Source organism: Sorex araneus, chromosome 8, assembly GCF_027595985.1.
Source record: "Sorex araneus isolate mSorAra2 chromosome 8, mSorAra2.pri, whole genome shotgun sequence".
In the NCBI taxonomy this organism is placed as follows: domain Eukaryota; kingdom Metazoa; phylum Chordata; class Mammalia; order Eulipotyphla; family Soricidae; genus Sorex; species Sorex araneus.
In genome coordinates, this window is record NC_073309.1 from 10,269,171 (window position 1) to 10,294,671 (window position 25,501).

The 25,501-nt window shown below is 53.8% G+C and overlaps 1 protein-coding gene across 3 annotated transcripts in view; it reads right to left on the reverse strand.

Moving 5' to 3' along the window:
* Positions 1-17,121, reverse strand: part of ZFHX3 (zinc finger homeobox 3) — a 234,169-nt gene extending 217,048 nt beyond the window's left edge. For 2 of the 3 annotated variants that reach the window (XM_055144986.1, XM_055144983.1), the window contains exon 1: positions 16,986-17,121. The gene's annotated coding sequence lies outside the window, so the exon portion shown is untranslated. Of the gene's footprint in view, positions 1-5,956; positions 6,769-16,985 lie in introns of those variants that run through there. The other variant, XM_055144985.1, reaches the window with a different exon arrangement.
* Positions 17,122-25,501: the final 8,380 nt, after the last annotated feature.

Consider the following 25,501-nt stretch of genomic DNA (forward strand, 5'->3'; position numbering starts at 1 on the left):
TGTGCAGTCATCACCTGACCGGCCATCCACGCATCCATCCACGCCGCCTGGATGCCTGAGCCTCACGTATGAACGTGACAGACACCCGCGGCGGACCCAGCAACCCTGGCACTTCCACTCAAGGCTTGGGAGGGACATCCAGCACCCAACACACACACACACACACACACACACACACACACACACACACCCCTCCTCTGAAGCGGCTACACCGAGGCCTGCAGCTCTCGCTCACATGCAGATGTCCCGGGGAGCGCATCAGAGCCAGGGAAGCAAAGCCACACCCCCAGGAGCCCAGTGTGCATTAAGAACCAAGGCCCTGAGCCAAAGAGCATTTTAGGAAGCAGGGCCTGAAATGGTGGAAGAGAGACCCGCAGTGTTTCTTACGCAGTTAAGGAGGCAAAAAAAAAAAAAAAAAAAAAAGTACAAGTAAGTTGCTGAAGGAGGAAGGAGGGTGGAGGCCCAGGGTACTGGTGGGCCGGGGGTGAGACCCCCGAGGATGGAACTCAGGCTTTACTACATGCAGGAGGTCCGGGTTCAGCCCCCAGCACTGTTGGGGCCCCTGAGTACTGCTGGGAGTGGCCCCTGACCCCCACCAGATATGGCCCCAAATACTAAAAATTAAAATCAGAAAGGAAAAATGGGGGAGGGGGTCATGTATGTTTTTCAGCATATCTCACTAGCTGCAAACAGTCCAAGAAGAATCCCTAAGTGTGAGAAGCAAACATACTCCAGCAATACACACACACACACACACACACACACACACACACACACACACACCCCACGCCCCCGCCTCCCCACACTTAAGCTAGAAAACTTACAGGAGTTCTCAGCTCTCTGGAAAGGAGCTGGCCCTAGTGAAAGGCACTTCCGTGGGAGGAGGCCTCACGGGCCGGAAGCAAATACTGAATGAAGCCCCAGCTCCGCTCCCGCACCTCGTGGGACTCTGGTCTCCCGACTAAGGAGGCACAAGTGGACAGCCCAGCGCAATCCAGGACCTGTCCAGCACCCGGGAGGGAGGTGGCTGGTAACAGCTCTGGCAGCTGCCAGGAAGCATCCTGCCAGTCACGTTCCCAGAGGACACGGGGTGGGGTACAGCCGAGAAACCCCACCTGCGGGCATGGCTCCCCTGCCTCTGTAAGGACCCCCACTTGGCTCCACCCTCTGACCCAGAACAAAGCATATATGGAGCCCCCTCCCAGGTCACTAGCACCCCCCCCCCGGAACTCAGCCCTTCGCTTTAGCGGCTACTCCCCAAACAAGCGTGGGAGCACACACACACACACAAAGATACACACACAAAGATACACACACACACAAAGATACACACACACACACACACACACACACACACACACACACACACACAAGAAGGCCACGGGCTGCCCCCTTACCCACTCCCAGCATCCAAGGCGGAAGGTCTCACTCTCAGATCAAAGGTTTGTGGCTGCTGAAATCACTTGGGGACAATGCATGAAATTGGCGGCAGATGAGAATTCCACCATCTTTTCAGAGAGTCCGAGCAGGAAATTCCCCCAGGTCTGATTCTTCCATCAGACTCTGCACACACCCCCATCCGCCGCCCCCCAACAAAGGGGGCACAGAAAGACAAGGTCACCACATCAGAAAGGCCATAAGGCCGGTAAGTGATCAGAATGGACAGGGACGGGGGGGGGGGGGGGCCGTGTCCCCCACCCCCACAAGGGGCCGAGTGGTTTCCATCAGCAGCCAGAAAGTGGGTGTTGGGGGGAAACACTCGTTTGACCCACTGTGCTCCTCCCTCTCATGGAGTCCTTAGCGCTACCAAAAGCAGGAGATGGAAAATTCTCAAATGTGGCACATGTGTTCATGCTCAATTTCAAAGAATGAGCAGCTGAGCCACCTGAGGAACGCCCCCCTTCCCCAGGACACAGGGGGCGGCTCTGGCCTCTCTGGAGGGGGGATCATCAAAACCCCCTCCAGTAATCCTCATGTTGACAAGGTGGTATGGAGCTCTCCCAGGGGGCCTGGGGGGCTGGGGGTGGGACTCTCTCCCAACTGTGTCAACTCAGGCATTTTGCTAAGAGGCCCAGATGAAGGGTGAAACCCAACAAACCAGAAATACAGCCAAATCTGTCGTCTGCAAACTTTCCAGGCCTCTTGCTCCCCATTTTCATCCACTGCCCAATCCTTGCAAATGCAAAATACCAAAGATGAAAAGTGATAAAAAGGGTACCACATCCCATAAAAAAAGTGATCCCTCAAAGTCACACCGAGGGAGCCCAGGTGCTCTCAGTGGGCATAAAACCTGGGGGGAGGGGGGAGGGGGGAGGCAAAAGCGGCCCACTCACTGCCTTGGCCGCCCCTCATCAGAGAGAACGTCTGGGGTGGCATCAGTCCCTAGCAGACAAGGGTCACAGTCCCCCGACCATCCAGGGGCCACAGTCCCTGCAAGCTGCAGAAGGAGGGCCTCTCCCATTTGCCTGTCACATCACGTGTTCAGACAGGACAGTCAGTCAGCCAACAGTGAATCAAACAGAAAAGAAAACTTTGACAGTTGTTGATTTTGTAGCTTTTCTCCTTAATTTGGATCTTGAGAAGGGCCTGCCAATGATTGGAGGTTTTTGCCAGGGTCTCTCCCTCAGGGCAGTCTGCCTCCTTCTCGGCTTCCAGGTATCTGTCCAGCGGCGGAGCCTTTGGACACAGGACAGCCCCATGCCTTGGACAAATCAGGTGCCTTTGGATTACTTGACCGAGACCAGACATCCCCTGGCCCGAGGTCGATGGAAACGGGGGCTCCCATGTCCTCCCTCGAGGCAGTTTGGAGCCCAGAGTGAAGGGCTGGTGGCTGTGAGCTGTGCTGGGATCCCCCACAAGAACCATCTCCTAGGACTTTGGATACCCCCTCTGACATTCCCCGCAGTGGAATCTGCCTTCCTGTTGCCCTGTGACAGGCCCGGCCCCCTCCTGGTTAATGACACCGGCCTGGGAACCAGTGTAGAGCCAGAGAAGGGCCGGCCTACGAGCATGCAAGCATTTTAATAACAAATGAAAGTCTAACCGGCAGCACACACTGTCCTTCTCGAGGTTACTGATGTGCAGGTCAGGTGTGCTCTCGCCTGTACCACTGCCAAGCGAGAGACGAGCTCGGAGGCCAGAATCACTGCGAAACACGGAGGACGGAGATAACTCACTTGCCCTCCCTCGGAGTCCTTCGAGCAATTCCCTCCAGTTTAGCCAGAAGTGGCGTGGACTTCTTTTTTAAGAGATGGTTGCAACACTGCAACACAACAATCATGAGGGAGGTAAGGGTCAGCCCGGGGCCCCTGAAGTAACTCTGAGGCTCTTCTGCTAACCTATCAGGGGGGAAAGAAATGCTTTTTTTTTTTTTAAAAAAAAAAAAAAGCACATGTCCCCCAGCCCCCATGAGCACGGAGTGACAATAAGGACACCCACAGCGATGAGAAAGGAAGGGGCCCTGCCAAGGATCACCATTCCCAGGGTACACTGCCCGGCTGTCTGCACTGGTGATTCACTCTGACCAACTACCTCCCTCTGGGTCACCCAAGGCCAGCCAGGACAGCACTGGGAGTGTCCAGGACTCATCATTCCAAGTCAGAATGATGAAAACTGAAATCTCGATGATTTCTGCTCCCTGTCCCCCCCTCCCACCCCCTCCGGCCCCGACGGTCGGCTTGGCGCTGTGCTGACCCAGCCGTGAAACGCCACGGCCCGGAGAGCCAGCAGCAGGCCCATGTCTGCCGTGGGAGGGACTGAGCCAAGGCCTGCTTTATCTGAGGCCTGTCCACGCCCATGCCTCCCCCTGCCCCCACTCGGCGTTAACCAATACAGGACAGTAAGCGAAGTCCCTCCCCTCCCCCAAATCGACCTTTTCAGTCCGGGGTAGCAGCACAGAGCTGCCAAGTGTTTCTCAGTCATGCCCCCCACCCCCCACACCCCTGCTACCAAGTCACTCAAAACTGCTCTCCGGAGAACTGAGACACTATCCCAAAGAGAGTGCAGCAGCCAGGAGCAGGAACAGGAGCTCATCCAGGCCAGGAAGACCTGCGAGCCACTTCATTCCCGCTGGCTCCCGGGGCCCTGTTTTCAGAGTGCTGCTCCGGCTGGGGGGTGGGGTGGGGGTGGGGGGCATGTTGTTAAATGACACCAGTGTAATTAACGGAGGCGCAGTGACCCCAGTCCACTCTGAGAGGCACTTACAGGCTCTCGGAGAACAGGCTGGCAACTGAACTGAAAGCAGAGGACCCCTTAGTGCCATGATTTAGGGAAAAGAGAGAGGGGAAGTTTTTCTCGGCCATCCTCCCTGGAGAGAGGGGGCGGGGGTCTCTGGGAAAAAGAAGGACCGCAGATACAGGTGTGCAGACACCCAGCTGTCTCCCTCTCCCTTCCAGAGGCCTGAAGTGACTTAGTTAGAAGCAGCGCCTCCCCACTGACTTCCCTCGCTCCCACCTCAGCCCCCAGGGGCCTGTTTGCGCGGGGAGCCCAAGGGCTCCAGAATTTCAGGCAGCTGCTGGCTGTTCTGATCACAAGGCCGGGCCCACAGCCCTGGCCGCGCCTCTCTCGCTCGGGTTACCTCCGAAGGTGTATGCTTTCCTCTCAAAGGCAGCCTCTGTCCTGGCCCTCGGGCCTTCCCCTTCCAGCCCAGCCTCCTGGAACTCGTGATTTTTAGGGTTTCCCCTTGAAACGGCTCCAGAAACCACAGCCATTAAAAGAACATGAAAGTTTGACACCTTCTGAATTTAGGAATGAGGGGACTCGCGGGGCCGACTCTGCAAACTCACACCTGCCACTCAATGGCGAGGAGACCAAGTTCTCCAGCTAGCGGGAGCCTTCACTCACAGCCTCTTTATTCGGTGCCCGCCTCCAGCATGCGACAGAATAAGGTGGCCTGGAACTTCCTCGCCAATTCCCTCGGGGGTCTTTCCCTGCTCTGCCTCGATGCCTTCCATCAAGCCCCAAAGAAGTAGCTTTCTCCCTGGGGGACCCGTGACCTCAAGGAACAGCTTTGTCTCTGGCCCCAGCATGGACCACGTCCCCTCTGAGGGGGACCTGCCCTTCGCTTTTACGGTCTGTAGGACTGTTAAAGGACAGGGACAGAGGCTGAGGAACCGGGGCCTCCCGCATCACTGCTCAGCACCTCTCTCCCAGCCACGTACCCCCACCCCAGCACACCAGCAGGAGCGGACCCTCAGTCCTCCGAGGCTCCACACACAGGCACAGCCAAAACACACAGGCCCATTTTCCAGAAAGTTCTTTTCCCGCCACGCCTACGACGATCACTTTTGTTTTCAGGCCCCCAGCCACTGGCCCAACCTGGGCACTCCTGCACTGGACATCAGACAAACAACTTAGCTCTGGCTCTCCAGCACCACCCGCTTTGCCTTTTTCTGGGATGCCCCCCCCCCAAAAAAAAAAAACACGGCCACGAAAGGGTGCACAGGGCCATCCCCAAAGCCAGCCGCCTTCCAGCTTAAAGGCAGTTTCTCTGTTTCCTCACGCCCCCACGAGGGTCACCTCCTTCACCCTGAACTTCACCAGCCATTCCCTGGGGCAGAAAAAGGTGCCTTTTTAATTTCCTTTTTTTTTTTTTTTTTTGAGGCAGGGAAAGCCAAACTTCGGAATGACACCGGCCCTTCTAGGTTTCCTAAGTCAGGAACTATGCCAAAAGAGCAAAAAGGGAAAAAGGGGGGGGGGGGGGTAACCAGCAAGGCAGGTAAGATGGACAGGGCGAAGGAGAAAGGGGTCTGTGCTCCCAGCCTGGCTAGGGGATGGGGGGGGGGGGGGGGGGGAGCGGGGAGCCGCGCACAGCCCAGGAAGGTTCCAACTAGGGCTGCCGAGGAGTTCAAGTGCATCCAGTCTGCCCTTCCCCCACCTGCCCCAAGAGAATGGGAAGTTCAGCCAACACTGCCAGCACCTGCCTGCGGCTCCAGGCCGGCTGCGCCGCTGCACTCACCTGGCACACAAAGCCTCCGCACACCTCCGGAGGGAGGAGGCACTCGCAGGTCCGGGGGCCGCGGCGCGCGCGACACTGGGGAATTCCGGCGGCCGCCGAGCCGCGGACCTGGCCACCCCCGGCGGCGAGCGCCCCAGCGGCCGCGGGGGCCGGGGGCGGGAGCGGGGGGCGCATGGTGGCGCGCGCGGCGCTGCTCGGGCTCCGTCCCGGCCTGGCCGCTGCCCGCCTGCAGCCTCGCGCCCTCCCCGCCCGCCCGCCCGCCCGGAATCGCTTTATGTAAATGAAGCTCAACTCGCAGTTTGCGGCGCGCACCGCCCGGGGAAGGGGGGCGGGCGGGGCGGGGGGCCTTTGGGGATCCACATTACACAGCAACAAAGCGGAAGGTTAATTTGAAACTCACAACCCCCGCCGCCGCCGCCGCCGCCGCCGCCGCTCGGCTCCCCGGGCAAAGCCTGACATCTACAGTCGTGCCGGGCGCAGGCCGGGTGCTGGGCGGCAGCCGCGCCCGCGGGGACACGGGGACACGCACACACGCACACAGGCACACACACACACACGCACACGCGCACACGCACACACGCGCGCACACGTGGGCGCGCCAGGCCCCGGCGCTCGGGCCGCGCTCCGGGCACAGGCCTCCGGGCAGGGCAGGCCAGGCCCATGCGCGCGCGCCCGCCCCGGGGACGGGAGCCCTTGGGCAGCTCGGCCTCGCGCCGCCCCCGGGAACCAGCGGAGCCGGCCGGCCGGCGGCAACAAAGCCCATCCCGTCCCCGGGCGCTGACCCCTCACTCATCAAAAGTCAGGGGCCGGGCCTGGGAGCGGGCGAGAAGAAAAGGGATGTGCCCTGGCCGCGCTGAAAGGGGCCTGGGGCCTCCTGAAGCACAGCCTCTGGGCCCCATCCACGTCACCGCCAGGCCACTCTAGCATGGGGACACTGGCCAATGTGGACTGGAATTTATGTGAAACACACACCCATCCTATTAACTGCTTTACAGGGCACTTCTGTTTTTCAGCTGCACAAACTTATTTAAAAAAAAAAAAAAAAAACATCCCCCTGCTCACTGAGAGTTGTCGGATAAAGGGTATTTCCCTCCCCCCCCCCCGCCCCCCCTAGGCAATAGAGAAAAAGGTAGAGAACAGGAGTCCCAGCTTTGCAGGTCCACAGGGCCCGCCTTATTAAAGCCACATCATTCCTGATAAGACAGAGGCCAGGCCCTGCCCAGGGAAAGACTCTGGCTGGGTCAGACTGAATGCGGCCACCCCAGCTGGCCACAGCCATGGCGGGACACGCTTCTCTTTCCTACTCTGCTCAGCAAAGGCAGGAGTCCGGGAATCTCACCCAAGTGCCCTGTCCTCCAGCAAGAATCCCAGGCGGTGTGAATTTCCTCCCCATTCTCTGAGCTCAAAAAAGGCACCTGCTCTTCACCCCTTTCAGCAAGCCCCCCACCCCGGGCTGGCCGGGCAGCCTGGAGTCTCCTCCGACTGCACAATAATGAACCGTGCGAGTGTGAGAAATATAATAAGCTCACGAGGCGGCGTTCGGCATGTGTGGAATCACATTAGCATCAGGCACACCCTTGGTGCGGGCGGCGGCCCGCTGAAAGCCTCCAGGTCCCCATGGACAAGCTATTTTGCACAATATAATTGGGGTTCAAATTAACATAAATCGCTAACCTGTTGGGTACAGACAGACCCCTTGCTACACGTTAGTCCAGAAAAGAGACTAAGAAGCATTTTCTTTTTCCCCACAAGGGCCCCTGGGAGAAGGGACTGCCTCCAGGGAATCGTGTCGATGAGGGACAAAAGCAGGCACTGGCCAAATTCAGTCCCATATTGGGGGCAGGGGGCAGAGAGTGAGGAAGCATGGAGGGTGAGCCTGGGAACCGGGCAGAGAGCCCACCAGACAATTTCCAGGCCGCCTGACTTCGGGCCCACGAACAGGTGGTGTTTTCAAAACACATGATTATTTATATTAGCCACATGAGCTGAGAACACCTTAAAGAAAACCAATTAATAATTTAATTGAAAAAGTGACTATGAATAATACATGAAGATGATGATGGTAGCAATAACGCCAGCCACGTGGCATGCACCACGCAGAGCCGTCCCGGGAAATCTCTCCAGGAAAATGAGGGCTCCAGGGAGCACCCCCACCCGCAATCCCTGGCTTGTGCTCACCTGGGGGCAGTCTGGAGCCCATCAAGTAAATTATAGGCGGGAGGAAAATGCTTATACTCCCCAAAAAGCCAAATTCTACTGCCAGGTCTGAACTTTTATTAGCAGGGGACAGCCTCATAATCTGGTGACATCAAGAACCTGGTGGGGCTGACAGATAAATCCCTCAATCCAATAAAAGCCAGAATAACCCAAAGATCCAGCTCATGAGTAATCCAGAAGAATGAGGGAATGCCGAGAACAAGGCCCTGGGGGGAGGTCCCAACACCCCCACAGTCCCCAACGGCAGACACCCCACAAGTAGAGTCAGATAACTAGTCCCTACCCTGGATCCTAATCAGGCACCAGCGACAGACATGGTGAGGCCTGGTCGAATCTGCCCTTGAAACAGGCAGAGATTTTCACAGGTGATCCCCAGGCATGTCAGCAGTGGCCCCTGGACCACGATGAACCTTGAGGATGGGACAGAAAATCGGGGGATGGGAGGGTACGACACAAACTTCTATCATGGAAGCAACAGACAACACGCAACTTTTTGTCTTTTCATGTGGAACCCAACGGTTCTGTGTCCAATGCGTGGGTTGCCAATTCTGTGCTCCTGCTCTGGAAGACCCCAGCTTGTCTTTGAGGGGCTGCCCACCTGCCACTAGCCCTGGCCCACCCCACTGAGCCGTCGGCCTGTCTCCCGGCTCTGCCTGTCCTCAACACCGCTGACAAATAAGCCCCTCAGAGGAAAGGCGACCTCCCCTTCTCGATCTCCGTAACTCGCCTCGTCTCATCTGGAAAGCGTAACTGGCAACAGCCAGAAGGATAAATATTTTCAAATAAATCAGGGACTGCTAACCCTTTCCACACGTCTCGCCTTGCCCTCTCTCCAAGCCAGAGGCCAGCCTCCCTCCCACTCGGCGGGCCCGTCCACCATCACCATCACGGCCTAGCCAAACACACTGCCCGGTCCCCAGGCAGCCCCACCAGGCCTCCTGCTTCAGCCAAGGTGACAAGGCTCCTAGAGCCGGGACCTGGCGGATGCCAGCTACAGCTGTGCTCCATTCCCACAGCGCGACTGGGACAGGCAGGTCTGTGCATTCTTCCAGGGCCTTCTATTTTTATTAACTTACACATACACATTGATTTAAAAACCAGTGCTTAAATAACCTTGAGGCTTTAACAGAGGGTGAGCCAGAACAGGGAAAACACATACATACATACATACATACACACACACACACACACACACACACAAACACACACACACAAACACACACTCACAAAGTCCCTGAAATAAACAAGCACACATTGAGAGCTAAATTGCTCTCCGTGCCCCAAATTGATCCAATCACATGTAGGCAATTCTATGTAAGGGCCTAGTCCTTCGCTGGGTGGCTTCCACTGAGCTTGCTACAGCCCTCAGGTCTGCCCCCACTCACCTTCCCAGACAGGGAAGCCTACACATCGATGTCTGCGTCACCTCTCTCTCTCTAACACAAACATCAAGGCCCCATCTGCCACTGACACCCCAGATTCTATCCTCAAACCCTTGGTGGACCGTGATCTACTTTACCTACCCACCCTCCCCCAGCTCCAAGTGACGGACACAAGGAAAATACAAAGAAGTAACCAGCATCCAAACACTGTGAAGGGGAGGGAAGGGAGCTTTTCCAAATTAATTTCAAGGGACAGAGCCCAAGTTTTTGCAGCACCAAAATAAAGAACTTGCCTTAAGAGAGTTTAACACCCATCGAGAGCTTGCTCTCTCTTTTTTTTTTTTCTTCAACCCCCAAATACATGATTTCTGGAAGGGCAAAGAGAATTTGCCATGCAAGACTTTTATACCCAGGGGGATCCTTACATTCGTGTTTCTAAACCTTGAAATTGAGCATTGTAATGAAAAGGCGGGTAGATGCTTCAGGAAGGCACTTCAGAGACACATGCTTTGTCTGGGGCCAGCAAGAAGAGGTCGAGAGCAAGAAGGCTCCTATTTTGATCCTGGCCATCCCCACTACCTGCCACATCCCTTTGAACTCCTCTGCCTGCTGCAAAGGACTGAATTCTTGGAGGGCAAGCAGGTTGGAGGGAGAATCAAGGGGAAAGGAGACGGGAGAGGAGAACACAAAGTGCAGGAGAAGTGGCCTCTTTCTACCGACCATCCTTTCTCCCCCAAACACCCAGGGCTGCCTCAACTCCACAGTCTGAACTGACAGTTCCCCGACACACGTGTTACAGCAATCAAGGCCCAGGTCCACCTGGAGCACACACTGACCGGGGTCAGGCCAGCCGTGTTTGGGCCAGTGGCTAATTTCATTGTGGTTGGCCATGCTTTCCCGTGAAGGGGCCGCTTCTACCTCCGAGGCAGGGGCCTGGGAGAGGAACAAAAGATGGTCCCTACCCACCTGCCCCCAAAAGATTCTAGAATCTCAGTTGCTGCTCTGCTCATGTGAGTGCATGTGGGGCTGGGCAGCCATGTGCAGGGGTGGACAGGGAGAGTCCAGAAATGCTCCCAGGGTGCCTGAGGTTCAGATTTGGGGTCTCTATGGAGGGGACCTGGTGGGGGGGGGGGGTTGGTTCATGAGGCCAGTGGGGCCCCAGTCAAATAAGCTTCAAGCTGCTCCATTTGTCTCTGCAGACAAACTGAAACTGGGAGATTTCAAGAATGGAGGGAGGAGGGAAAGAAAAAAAATCTAAAACAAAGAGGTGGGGAAAAAAAAAAACAGAACAAATGTTTTTGCTTTTGTGTCTCCCCGAAGCGATTGTTGGGGGGCCATCCGCATTGACAATCAGCATGAGAAGGCCATCTAAAGGCGAAGCCTCACAAGGGGGCTCCTCGCCTGCCGCCTTTGGTCTGGGAGAAAAAGCACCTTAGCTCCATTCTCAGGAACAAAAGGCCAGGGCCACGCAAGGGGGGAGAGGTTACAGGGGCTTTCACGGGGAGCCAAGAGTCAATGCACGTTCATTTTTCACCGTCTGAGTTGGAAAGCAGCTCGGTGAACTTGCTAATCACTGCTTTTCCCTCTCCCCTATTATTTCTAGACCGAAAAGAACAAAACAATCTTCTTTTTTTCTTTTTTTTTTTTAACCTAAACCCCATCATCCTATTAGAGGGAAGTCTTGGGGCCTGGCCTCAGTCCTTCCTCCTTCCTTCCCCCACTCCCCCCCCCTTTTTTTTTTTGGAGGATGGGGGGGGACTTCAATGGGAGATCACAGGGCAAGGAGGGACCTGGGCCTGGCGGATTTTCTCAGTAACACCATGAAGACGGACTTGCTGACTGCAAGGAGGCGGGAGGCAGAGAAATGCATGCAAACATAAATAAGTAAAAATTGAAGAGGGGAGAAAAGGGGTAGTGGGGAGGCATGGGGGCAGCTCCGGGGAAACATTTTCTCTTTCTCACAGTATGGAGTCACTGGCGCCTGCTTCGGATTTGCAACTGAATCAAAGTCGTCAGCACGAGGTTGGTTTCACAAGGTTGGTTTTTCCAGGGGTTGGTTTTAAGGTTTGTTGGGGTTTTGGTTTTCTCTTTTTTTTTTGTGGGGTGGGGGATGCTAGTGTTTTTGTTTGTTTGTTTGTTTGTTTGATTACTGGGGGAGAGAGGAGGTTGCATGGGAAAAGAGGCCATCGAGATTATTAAAGGTGTGTATGTGGTGGGCAGGGGGGACTTCAAGGAAAAGGACCTGACATGAATCACTGAATCACCGCAGGCCATGCAAATACCAGGGCTAGGGGATGTCGCTGGACACAGCTTCCCCAGCAGACAAACCAAGGGACAAGGCAGAGACACGCACCACTCAGCCTTTGAACTCAGACCTGGCAGGGCCTCGAGGGTGTCCCCTCCCCTCCCCCTGGGCAGCCACACAGCTACAGAGCCAGGCGGGGGAGGGATGAGAGGCCCCGAGAAGAAGCACAATAAACAACTCAAATATGAACGGAAATGACATCAGCAAAGTGAAGGACCTGTTTATGGCAGATCAAAACAAAACAAACTTCCAAACCTTTTGTGTACACAAGATAACTCTATAAAAAGCCATCCGAAAATGTCACTAGGTCGACACTTCAGCATCCCCAGAAAACAGATGACAGTGACCCTGGGGAGGGGGGGTTGGGAGGGGGTGTTGGGGGGGAGATAGGAGAGGGCAGAAAACCAGAAGGGGCCCCAAGCCAGCTGACTGCTTCCCCCCTCTGCTGATCCTTAATATTTATTGGTGTTTATAATCTAAAAGCCATGTTCTGTGTTTCACTTAATACAAGGCCAGACAGTGGTGTCTAATGAGGCAGCATTACAATCAGCTTGTAATACTGAATTTTTAATGCTGCCAAGGATTCTGTTACATAATAATATGAAAAACAGAAGCTGAAAGTGGGCTCGCAGTGACAGGACACTGGGGTTCTAGGCGGCCCTGGCCCGCCGGCCCGCTGCCCATCCCACCTTCTCAGCCGCCGGATGGAAACCAAGCACATTTCTTAGGAAATCCACTCTGTCCCCCTCGATACGTAAGCCCTGCTCCAAAGTTCTATTTCCAGAGTTTGAATTTTCGCTTCTCTGGGGCGAGGGGGTCTGAAATAAGAATTCATGGAGGAAGAAGGGGGATGGTGAAGAGACACCGAGCAGAGGAAGGGAGAGCTGACTTTAGTCAGAGCAAACAATTGGGGGGAAATCAGAGGGAAAAAGAACTGAGATCCAGGGAAGGGCCTGGGGGGGGGCGGCGACTGACGCCAGCCGACCATATTTGCAGCTGTTGTTCTTGGTTTACATTGGTGTAATTTAAAAGCATATATACAGCCGCCTTTGCTCCTCTCTGCACTACCCCCGGACTGTAAATCTATAACCACTGCAATGATTTAGTGATTAAAAACATGATAACATATTGTGTAACTGCAAACCACAGAACCCCTGCCAACTCTCCTCCAAGATAAAGGGGGGAAAAAAGTACAGAAAATGTGTTGCTCGCAGCGATCTTCCTAAACCCAAAAGATTTTAATAAAAGAACCTTTACAGGAGAAGGGAAGGGGCAAGGAAATTCTATGAAAAGCCAGCAAAAAAAAAAAAAAAAAAAAAAAAGGTGGGGGGTGGTTAGGAAGAGAAGCACAGCTTTATGTGGGATTCTTTTCCTTGTACTAACAAATTACGACCTAAACATGCCTTTTCTTTTCTCTCTCTCTCTCTCTCTCCCTCTCTCTCTCTTTTTTAATAGTTTCTTGTAACTGGAATAACTGGTCTTGTGTGCTGTCTTGCATATTCAAAGCTGCTTTGTAATCGGATCTGGACAGCCAACCTTATTTGCCTGGACTCAATAGGGGTTTTTTCCTCCCCCTCCTCCCTCTTTTTTTTTTTTTTTTTTTTTGTTTTGGATTCGGTATTGTGAGTTTTCTCTTTCTGGCAGGGAGCGGACATCTCCGCCAGCCGAGACTCTGGTGCCTTTAAGCTCCAGAGCCAACACCTGAGAGGGGAGGCACAATTTGTAACCTGGCGGGAGGAGCCTAAAATAGCCACACAAAAATCAAACCAAAGCAGCTGGAGGGGGGTTGGCCTCTGAGCAGCTGACCTGACCCCATTCTGCATCTCCTCTTCTTCCTTCCCCTGCAGGATTCCTACACCTTGGGTCACATTCGAGCCCACTGTGCCTCAAAGAAGACAGTCACCCAACCCTGGAGAAGTGCTCCAGACTTAGCAGAGGCTGGTCAGGGGCAGCAAGTGCATATGCATGCACACACACACACACACACACACACACACACACACACACACACACACTCTTACACACTCATTCTTGTACACACTTGCATCCATCATGGACAGGGCCAGCTCTAGCCCAATTCTCATAGCTCCCACCACCCAGAGCCTGAACTGTCCTTGTGGCCCTCATGTCCCGCCATCTTCATGCCCCCCCATCCTAACGACCCCATAACCCATAACCAACCCTGAACACAGCCCAATATGCCTCCCCCCCCACACAACTTCCCCTGCTGAAAAAAGGCCCCAGAGCTGCACTGTCTCTTCTCTGGACCAGAGCGGGGCAGTTTATTCAGAGAAATCAATAGGAAAGAGCATTTGCAAATATTTAGATAAGCCCTGTGCGTTTCAGCATTAAGTAATTAAAAACTAAAACTCGGGCAGGGGGCAGGGAGGGGACACAGAGAAAGGGAGGCTGCTGGCCTACAGGGAGCGGACTACCCTGCCCACACCTCAGCTCCCCCAAAGCGCACGCAATCCTTTCAAAACGGACTCCGTGGACACTTTCTTATGAAATCCTCTCCGTGCACCATTTGCTAGGCCATTTCAAAATAATTGCCAAATATGGATTTACCTACCACCAAGCCTTCAAGGCCGACTATAAGATAAGTGTGTCTGCATTCATTCTCTGTCTCTCCACCCACGGCCCCCTCTCTCCCCTCCATAGCCATACAACAACCACCCTTACTTTTCACACAGCCTCCATCTCTGGCGTATTCCTCTCTCGTCTTCGCATCTCTAAATTACTTGCACCAGTTAAAGGTATCTTATGTTATAAGATAAGAGGGCCCCCTGAAGTGGTCATTCAATAAGCCAATTCCCATCCTCTTAAGCCCCCCCTCCCACATTTTTCCCACTCCCCTCCACCTATAGGGCACCTGTACTTGGTGGAGACAGTACCTGAACCTGCATGTAAACAGACTGGCTCCCAAACATACACGTTCCTATATGTTTTATATATATATATATATATATATATATATAGTACAATGAAATGAAGGAGTTTTGAGCCACCCCCGAGGGGGCTCCCCTATAATGTTTCAGAGGACCGGGCAGTCAATAACGGCGCTGCCTCGCTCCACCCGCTCCCAGCAGCTGAGCACGGCACCAGAGTACCTACGCTGCAGATATTGTAGAAATTTACAGTAAATGTAGGTACACGATTCCAGCACGCTGCCCTATTGATTATGCAGATTCTGATCAATCTACAGCCCTCTCTCCCTTTTCCCAAGTCTCTTTTCGAGGACCTCCAAATAAGTTGGTCTGTAACTAGCTATTCTCCCCAAGTAGAGAGCAAAAAGTAATTTTTTTAAAAACATAATAAATCCTCCAGTAGCACCCCCACACACAAACACACTGAAAGGGCTCGAGTCCTTTTTAATTCAAAAGTGAATTTATGTTCTGAAATTTGCATTACAGTCAAGCGATCACCGTATGTCATATTCTTCAAAGGTCCTTAACAAACCTTTTAAAAGTCACTAGAACTACAGGCCAGAAAAAGGCAATCAGCCTTCTTCTTCCACACAGTCCTTAGATCAGATTTCAATAATTGAGACCAAATAAAAATTGTCATATTTACCCTACTTCAAAGCAACAAGGGGGGAAAAGTTAAGAGTGGGTGATTTCTGAAAGCACTTGTAATCAAAGAATTTGCCCCAGTCGAAGGAATTGCACATTTTGCAAAAGTCAGATTCTGAGCAACAGATTAATTTGCAAAGTGAAAACAGAATTTTTCAAAAAAATTTAATAGCTCAAACAAGAAACCTAAGAGTCGAGTCCAGACACAATTTAAATAACACTGCATAAAATACACAAAGGTCTACAACTCTCCGGGAGATATGCAAAAGGATGTACATTAAAATGCATAATGCAAAAATCCAGGAACTTGCTTTTTTGCATCTCCAGGAGAAAATCGAGGGAATAGAGGAATGGTGCAGGACGAAGGGCGAAGAGAGTGGCGAAGAGAATGTAAACAATCCCAGATTCGCGTGAGTCCAAAAAAAAAAAAAGAAGAAAGAAAAGAAAAGAAAGAAAAAGAAAAAGAAAAGAGAAGAAAAAAAAAAACAAAGGAGGAGTGGGGGGAGGAAAGGGACTGCATCGACGTCTGTCGACTCAGCTAGCCCAGAAGAGGCCGGCCGGGCTGGGTCTCGCCGCGGCCGGCAGCGCTGCCTGGAGCCCCCGGGAGCCCCTAGTGTCCAGGGCAGAGCCCCCTCTGGGCGCTCGCGGTGCTGCCAGTGGGGCAGGGCGGAGCGCGCAGGTAGCAGGTCGGCGGCCACGTCGCCCCCCGCGCCCGGCTCCGACCCGGGGACGCGGGCCCGGCGGCCGCGGTGCCGGCCAGTGGCGCCCGGGAGCGGGCAGGCGCCCGGCCGGCCGCTCGGCGGCGGCGGCCCCGGAGGCTGCTCCCGGTTGGGTGCGCGCCCCGCGCGGCGGCGGCGGCGGCGGCGGCGGCGGCGGCGGCGGCTCAGCCCGGGGGGCCCGGGCGCCGCTCGGGGTGGGGCAAAGTTGGGGGCCGGGGGCGGCGGGGGCGGGGGCGCTCGGCACGGCGGGCCCCCCCCCCCCGCCCCGCAACCCCGCCGCCGGCCGCCGCCGCCGCCTTTGTCTCGGCGCCCGGACCCCGGGGCCGCCCTCGCGCCCTGGGCCCCGCGCCCCGGCCGGCCCTGCCCGGCGGCGCCTCCAAAGTCGCGGCGCGGGCCTCGCCCCGGGCGCCTCCACCCTCGCGGGGGTCGCGGGCGGCCGCGGAGGAGGGGGCGGCCCGGGCGCGGCAGCGGCGGCGGCGGCGGCGGCGGCGGCGGCGGCGGGAGGAGGAGGAGGAGGAGGAAGAAGAAGAGAAAGAGAAAGTTTGGCGCAGGGGGAAGGCGAGCGGGACGCGGCGAGCGGGCAGGGCGCGCGGGCGGCCGGGCGCGGGAGCCGGGAGGGGGCAGGACGAGCCCCATGCAAAGCAGCCCGGGCGCCCCGAGGAGCCCCGCGTCCGGGCGGCGGCGGCGGGAGGAGGAGGAGGAGCAGGCGGCGGCGGCGGCGGCGGCGGGGAGAGCAGAGAGGAGGGAAGAGAGAGAGAGAGAGAGAGAGAGAGAGGAGAGAGAGAGAGAGAGGAGAGAGGGAAAAAAAAAAAAGAGGGAAAAGTTGCCACTTACGCGGTTGCTTCTCCGGCGGCGGCGGCTGCAGCGGCGCTGCTGGCGGCGGCGGCGGCGGCGGGAGCTGGCGGCGCTTTTAATCCCGAAAAGAGGCGCTCGGGCCGCGGAGCCCATCAAGGCAGCAGCGGCGGCTGGCGGGGGGCGGCGGCGGCGGCGGCGGAGGACGCGCGGCTGGCGGCGGCGGCGGCGGCGGCGGCGGAGCTGGAGCGCGCTCGGCGGAGCCCGGGGCGGGAGGCGGCCGCAGCCGGGGAGCCGGAGCCGCCGCCGCCGCTGCCGCCGAGCAGCATGGTTGGCGGGGAGTTTACAGCCCCCGGAGCGGGCAGGGGCCACGGAGGAGAAGCGGCGGCGGCGGCGGCAGCGGCTCTAGGCTGTAATTGGGATGCAAAGCAGGCGGCGGCGGCGGCGGCGGCGGCTGCGGCCGGGAGGAGGAGGAGGAGGAGGCGGCGGCGGCGGCGGCGGCTGCAGCGGTCGGAGGGGACGCGCTGGAAGTGGGAGCTGATGAGTGAAAAGAAAAAAAAGTCTTTGGATCTTTATTCTGCTAATTAGTTTCCTGCAAAAAATGGCTGTGATTAATTCAGTGCGCATGTGCTTCATTACCCAGGCACGACGGGAAGGGCTAATTAGCCACCTTCTGGATCAATAAGATTCAGCAAAAAAGAAAAGGGGGAGGTGGAGGGAGGCAGAGGGGAGGAAGGGAGGAAAAAAAAAAAAGCCAGGGGAAAGTGATGAGCAGGGCAAGGAGAGCAGGAAGAGAGGATGGGAGAAGAGCCCGGGAAGAGGGAGAGAGGCACCAAAAGTTTATGCATGTATTAAAAACACATACATACACACATACACACACACACACGACACACGCACACGCGCGCGCACACATACACACAGAGAAGTGAAATGCAGAGAAGCAACAATAGGAACCTGGCTAAGATTTTTTTAAAGATTTTTTTCTTTCCTTTTTTTTCTCTTTTCTTTCCTTCTTGTCTTTTCTTTATCCCTTTCTTTTTTTTCTTTTTTTTTTGGCAAATGCAGCAATGTTTAAATTAAATAGGAAGAGAGCATGGTCAAAGAAAAGGGGGGGTGGGGGGGACAATAATGGAGAGGGACAGAGCTTTAAAGCAAAGATTTAAGTGAAAGAGCAAAGAATCAGCAGAGACTTAGAATAGAGGCCACTTTAAATTGCAAATCTGGGAATTTTTTTTTTTAAGGAGGAAAATTACCTCCCCAAATCAGAGGGCAAGTAAAGAAAATACGGAGAAAACTTTAACACGTACCATAGACAAAATATAGAGTATGTTAATTTTGTCTTCTGAAATAAGATGCAATCAATCTTCTCTGGTTCTTTAGAAGGAGAGGGGCAGAGGGGAGTGATGATTAGAAGAAATAAAGGGAGAAAGTGAATCAGAACTGAAAGGGGGGTAACTTAAGGGAAGACAAGGAAAGGAAAAGTTGCACTTGGAAGCAAGTCCAACTTTCTACCTTTCTGGACTTAAGAGAAAAGTAAAATCAATTTTCTGTGTAAAACCTGGAAAGCAGATGTTTTCAAAACACAGGAAGCTATTTTGCCATCAAACGCAGGGATGTAATAAAGGCAGTGAAAAATAATTTCAGACTAAATTCATAAGAAAGAAAGCCAATATATTTAAAGAGCGAGGAAAGGTCTACAGTGTAGAAAGGTGGGGGGCAGGGGAGGGATTGTATACCCTTTAATGCCTAATGCCAAAAAAAAAAAAAAAAAAAAAAAAGGTCTTACAGTTATCTCCAAGAGTTTGGAGCAGTCTCGAAGCCAAAGGGCTTGAAATGAGAGGATGGATTTCAGATAAAGACTAGGAGCGGTACATCCCCCAGAGCCCAAAGGAGGTCCCTGGAATCAAAACCAGCAGCCAGGGACCCTGCTACTGTACCGATTCCCAGTACTTCAAAGCCATCACTTAGGCTGGGGGACAGGCACCTCCAAAAGCAAGCAAACAAATGCAGGAAGAACTCATTCTCTCTCTCCCTCTCTCTCTTTCCCTCCCTCTCCCTCTCTTTCTCTTCCCCTCAAATTCTAACCTTATCTTCACTGCTACTGCCATAGGTTTTTTTTTTAATGACAAGTATGTATTTCTGCAAGTTCTAAATATGAACTCATACTATTGAAATTGCAATGTCTGGAATAAAATAAAATGCAATTTGCACTTTAAGTCATCTGCAAACAAATGCAGAGACAACATTTCTGTCTCTAAAGGCATTATTAGTGAACTCTCTAACATCAGGTAGAGAATGCGCACTAAAAACTTATTTTTCTTCGGGAAAAAAAAATTGGGGGTGGGGAGTGTCCCAGCCTAGCTAGATTATTTATTTTGAAATAAAATTTAGGAAATCCTCAGGAGATCTGTTTGATTTGGAAGGAATTCTTCATTTTGAGAGATTGTCCATTCAGCTTCTCAGTCAAGAGCAGGGAGAGAGGGAAAAAAAAAAAACGGTTTCGGATTTTGCAGAGTTACCTCATCTAATCCTGGTGGATTCGGTGTGGGAATAATACTGTTTTATTTAGGAAAACAAGAAAGAAAATACATCTCAGAAAAATCGGGGGGTTCTTCTCTCTGAGCCAAATCTGGTTTGCCATTCAAACTTTTCCTGACAGCCCTTCCTTGCAGGACTGTCGATCAATACAGCCCAGCGGCCGCTGGTTTACCACAGGTCTCTCTGTCGGTACTGGCGAAACCTTTGTCATTTGCTAAAAATAAAAAAGCTAAAAGTTATTGTAGGAGAAGGGGCTTTTTTTTTGTTCCTTACACAATGTGTCTTTTGTGAGGTTAATGCCATTCTGGGCTCTCGATGGCCCGGGACAATGGGAACTCTCCAGGCGCCTCCAAAGACTCTGGCTTTTTTCTCTTGATTTTTTTTTTTTTTAAGGGAAGGATGAAACATTCCTACAGTCCAAACACAACTTCTACTTTGATTAAATAAATATTTATCTTTATTGTAGCCATTGTATATTTTTACCCTCAGTTTGTCCGGTTTCTGATTATTATTTTAAATTTTTCATTGGCAACAGTTAATCTCTCTCTCTTTTTCCCCTCTCTCTCTCTCTCTCTCCCCCCCTTTTTTTTCCCCTTTCAGTCCAAAGTGCAGGTCAGTGTAAAATGTAGCTGACTGAAGGAAGACTGGTAAATTCTGAATTTTTCCATAATCCATCAGGTAAGGAAAATTGTTCAGAGCCTCAGGACTAGATTTGCTTCCTATTTATCTATCTTCATGGAGCTTCATAAATCTGTTGGCTTTTTTTTTAAAGAGGTAGTAGAATTAGATTTCTCATAGTAGAGCTTAAAAATTCATGGAAATGCTATGTATTTGTTTCCTTTCAAAAATGTAAATAGGACTAGATGCGAACTTGTGGTTTGTTTCCGATAGAAAACGACGCGGAGAAGTCTGTGTGTCCACTGGAATAGGTTCTTTGGGGGAAATGCTGGCTGAAAAAAATGTATTTCATGTTGCAATATAGGAAAATGTCAGCTTAATCTGGTAAATACTTATGCTAATTTTACTGAGTGAATTCGTTATAAGGAGGAGAGGTATGAGGCTTGTATGATTGAATAATGCTCAGGCGGTAATCCAGCAGCTATATGGATTATTTTATGTACAAAACGAAAAAAAAAAAGGAACTCAGAAAGTCAGCGTCTAAATCTTTCATTTAGCTGGCAAGAGAGCAGAAAATTTTAGACCAATATGTTTTTTCAGGCATTTTTACAGAAGGGAGGGAAAGTGGAATGTAGGCTAAATATTGCAATGATGTGTATTATTTCTCTGTCTCTTGCTCAAATGAATGGTTATATGTAAACACAAAGATACATGCATAAATGGGTGCATAAATACACATTGGAATGCCTCTAGATTTGCATCTCTGTGTGCGTGAATACATCTTTATACACAAATGCACAAGGTGGTTCCCAGATACAGGTGAGTAGGGAGCCGCACTGAGTATTTGGCTCCATGTCTGTTAGAAGTGATTGTGATTTTTGCAAACAGAGCATAGAAATGTTGGTCTCGTGATGAAAAATGTGGATGGTGGATTTGAGGAAGAATCTCTGCCCTTGCAATTTTCATAATCTGGGGTTGCAATGTGAGCAGCTGGTGTTTGGTCCAAGGCTATAGATGTGATTGGGTCAGTTTTAGGGGGGGAAAGGGGTGAGGGAGAGCTTAGGAGATCTTACTTCCAAAGAGCTTCACTTCTGGGGCCTGGGTTTTCTTCTGTTGGGGAAACTGGGTGACACACATATAAATGGGGAGATAAAAAAAAAGAAAAAGCACACCCCATGTGGACTGAGAGGTGACTGAAAGGAAACCTCTCCCTACGCCTCTATTGCAGAGAAGGGTTCCAGGGGGGAGAATGTGCTGGTCCCTTCCGACTGTGTATTGTTATTCTAAGTCTATTGTATACGTGTTACTGTCCTTTCATTTGCCATGACAACATATGGATTCCATAAATGCAGACATGCCGAAGTGCATTTGTCTGGGTAGTTAACACGATCCAAACATCCCTCTCCGTTCCGCTGCTCACTCGGGCTCTTCCTTGGGCTTCCCCAGCAGCGTGGGCCCGCTGGCCGCTGCCCAGAGCTCACAAGTGCCCCTCGGTCTCGCCCTTTTGTGGCCTCCTGGTGGGATCCAAGGTACCGCGTCGAAGAGGCGGGCTGCTCGGCCAGCCGGGGTCAGGGGCTCCACTGCCGCTGGCCCCGAAGCGTGTGGGGACGAAAGGGTTAAGCTGCTCAAGCCCCACGACGGGGCTGCGCTCATCCGAGAGCGAGGTGCAGCCACCAGCAGCTGTGATTTAGGGGTCAAGTCCGAGATCACCTTTCCCGTGCCTCTGGAAATGGCAGGAGAGGAGGGAGGGAGAGGCTGGAGGGAGAGGCAGCCGGGCACACACGAGGCGCTCCATCCATCTGTTCCCTCCCCCACCCCACCTGCTGACCCCCACCCCTGGCAAAGCGAGCTTTTCCCCTATTTCCTAAGGGTGTGGGGGAACCCAGAATCCCTCCATCTGCAGCCCTGCCTCCGCGCCCCCAGCCCCCAGCCTCAACCGCCAATCCCAAAGTTTGCTCCCAACGCAGGACTGGAGATTGCTCCCTTCCCCCTCCCAGGTGCAGAAAGCTGGGGTGTCCCAGGCAGGGTGGGGAAGAGGCCCCAGCTCCCTGCGGTGGGGAGCGGATGTACACAGTGGTGCTCATCACATGCAGCTTCGTGCTCAGTGCCCACCGTCTAGTCCCGAAGGCACCCTTTCCCTCAACTCAGGCAGCCTGGAGAACACTTTTGTCAAAATATTTTTCACGTCTGAAAGATAACCCAAAACCCAAACTCAGATGCGTGTCTGGGGCGCGGCTCCCTAGTGCAGAGTGAAGAGGCTGAAGTTCCCTTTTGTCTTGGAGGTGAGGTGGGCGCGACCTGTTAGGGGGTCTCCGTGGCCGACCTGTTAGGGGGTCTCCGTGGCCAGGTGAGGTTCTGAAAAAATGGTTGAGGCACTGATGTGTGACCACAAAAGGGGGTTTCACTAAGACAGACGGTCTCCCAAGCCACCACCTCACATGGCTTGACTTGAGGGCAGCTGCAGCCCTTTTGAAAAGTTACTCCAAGAAAAAGGGAGTTTGGGATTTAAAAAAAAAAAAATGATGGGGGTAGGGGAGAGGGGGGAAATGAGACAGGTGACAGAGAGTGAGAAGTGCCACCCCCACCTCCCACCAGAAGGTCCCTATACAAGACAGCCGTCTAGGTCTGCAGGTTCTACTGCACTCTCAAAATTCCTGGTCTCGCTGCCAAAAGGAAAGCAATTCACCCCGATTTCAGCTTCTGCTTCTAGGGCCAAGAACGAACCAGCTGGTCCAGAAGGCAGCTGAGGTCTATCTTCCGAGCCCGGCTACCCCTAAACCAGCCAAGAGCCTCTAAAGCATGGAAATCAAACCAAATTAGCCGCTGGAATCTAGAGGTTTCATCCCCAGGGACAAGTGAGAGGGGGAGGGAGGGAGAGACAACTCCAACACCCCCCACCACTCACCCCCCTCTTTGAACTCCCAACTCAAAAGCGACACATCCTGCCCGGGACTGCCATCCCGTGTCTGAGGACCGGGAGGTCTGTTTCGCTCTCTGCCCCCCATTCTCGGAGGTAAAAACCTTTAGAGGACGGACGTAGCCCCAAACTTGGGGCCCTCAGGTCCTTGAAAGAGTTCCAAATGAGAATGCTGCCCTTCATGTCAAATACACGGCGCATTGTGAAAAGGCAGGGCAGTGAGTCAGTTCAGGGTTTGAGTCAGATTTCCAGTTCGCTCGGCTCCTTGGCTAGGGAAATCTGAAACCCAACCTTGGATTTCAGGGGGCACCTCGGAGCGGGTGGCTCTCCTGGGTTGCAGGCTGCCTGGCGGCTCAGACGCACCTTTCCCTCTGGGGAACCGGGCAGTAGAAGTTTGCATTCTCTGGGGTCGGTGTTGGAGAGCAAGAACTAAGCTCTACCCAACCCCCCCACAGCAAGGTGAATAATTTGAGGGGCTCTTTCAGTCTGGCTACATTTGCTTTAGGGATTTCCAAGGGTGTAACTTGGAGGTAGGGTGGGGTGGGGGGATGACTGGAGCTTCCTACAGGGCAGCCTGAGGCAGGAAAAAAGACATGCATCCTAGAGAAGCTTGGTCAGGGGTGGGGCTGGCTGCCGGGAGCCGGGGTCCGTGCTCTCCGTACACAGAGCCTACTGGGGTCAGCGTGGCCAGTGATGCCCATGGCCCCATGTGCATTGTTAACACGCAGACCCAGGAGCCTGGCTGCCCTCGTGGCAATCCCACATGCCTGCGATTCCTGGAGGATAGCTTAGTTTCAGGCCAGGGAACGGAATGTGTTATCCCACTAAACACCCCACTTTTTTTTTTTTTTTTGCTAAAAAACGTAAAAAGGGGCCAATATACTGTGTACATATTCTGAAAACACATGCATTCTTTTTTTCCTTAAGAAATACCTAGCGCCACATTATTTCTGATTTAAGGGGCGAGGGGGATCTTTGAAGTGGAGGAAAGCAGTGGGGGATGTGCTATCTTTTCCTGATTTTGTGTGTGTGCGTGTGTGTGTGTGTGTGTGTGTGTGTGCCTCTCCTCAAAGCCAGTAATGGGATTTCAAATGAGTGATTCCCAGTCCTCATCCTCCCTCCCATTCCGTTTCGCTCTCTTCGCCCCAGAAAACATCGGCAGTAACGTCTAAGGGGACGGCTTAAAGAGAAACAAGGTTTGGGGTGCATCAACTTCCTTTTTCTTTTTCAAATGAAGCTGAAAAAAAATTTTTTTTTCCCAAGGATAATTTAAGCACCAAACGACATCGAACAGAGGGTTTTCCAAAGCAAAACATTTCCAATTCGTTTGTTTCCTATTCTTAGAAATAGAAGGGGCAAAGGGGACTCCAACCTGCGTGCGCGCAGATGCCACGAACCTGGGGGCCAGGGCGCGGGTGAGGTCCGGGCAGCGGCGGGCGGCGCAGCCTCTGAGCACCTGGGGACTCGCCAGGCTCGGAGGGGAAAGGATAACCGACGGGGTTCCGGCAAGCTGGGCTCTCCCTCGCCACCTCCCGCGGGGCCCAACCTGTGCTGGGGGGAGTGAAGGAGGCTGTGGCCCCCACTTCCCTGTTGAATTCCCGGGCGCAAAGCGCCCGCAGGGGCCTTGGATGCCGCGAGTTGCAGGCACCAGGCGCCGTTTCCTTCTCTGGGACCAGAACCTCTTGGGTCCCAACAGTTCCCGGTAACACTGACGGCGGTTCACAGAGCCAAAGCGCTCGTCCTAACGCCGGGCACACCGGGTCCCATTTCCGACACCCTGTCTTCTGCTGCTCCGGGGCTCCCGGGAGGAAGCCCCGGCGCACAGGGTCCCGGGGGAAAGGCTGCTGGGGGACTAAAGCAGGACCGCTGCCCTGGGAGCCGGGACACCCTCGTCTCCTCCCCCTGCAGGTGCGCGCCCCGCAGGACCCCAGCGTTTCTCCACACTGTGGGGATACGGGGCCCCCGGTGGAGCCCAACCCCAGCTCCCCTTCGCGTCTCCCCGACCCCGGAAAAAGCACCAGGCCCGGGGCCTGGCACACCAGCTGCGGGGAGGGAGGGAGTTCGCGGCCTGCGGGGCGCACCTGTGGGGCTGGTCGAGCCGCCCGGGCCCTGCTCCCGCTCTGGGCTCACCTCGGGTCCCACCTTGCGCCTCCACTGAGGAGCGCAGGGCTTCTCCGCTTTGTGGAGGACACAGGTGTCTAACCCAGCTCCTCCAGGCGCTGTGAGTGTGTGTGTGTGTGTGTGTGTGTGTGTGTGTATGTGTGTGTGTGTGTGTGTGTGTGTGTATAGCGGGGCGAGGGGTGAGGGGACCCTGGGCAGGTCGGGGGACTTACTCCAGATCTGCGCCGCCCCCGCCCCCCAGTCTCTGTTGAACGGTGGTGAAGAGTCCCGGGGGCCATACTCCCCTCCAGGCTGACCGGAAACCCACTGGCCCTGGAGGGGTGTTTAGGGTTCGAGAGGCACCCCCCCTCCCACCCGCCTG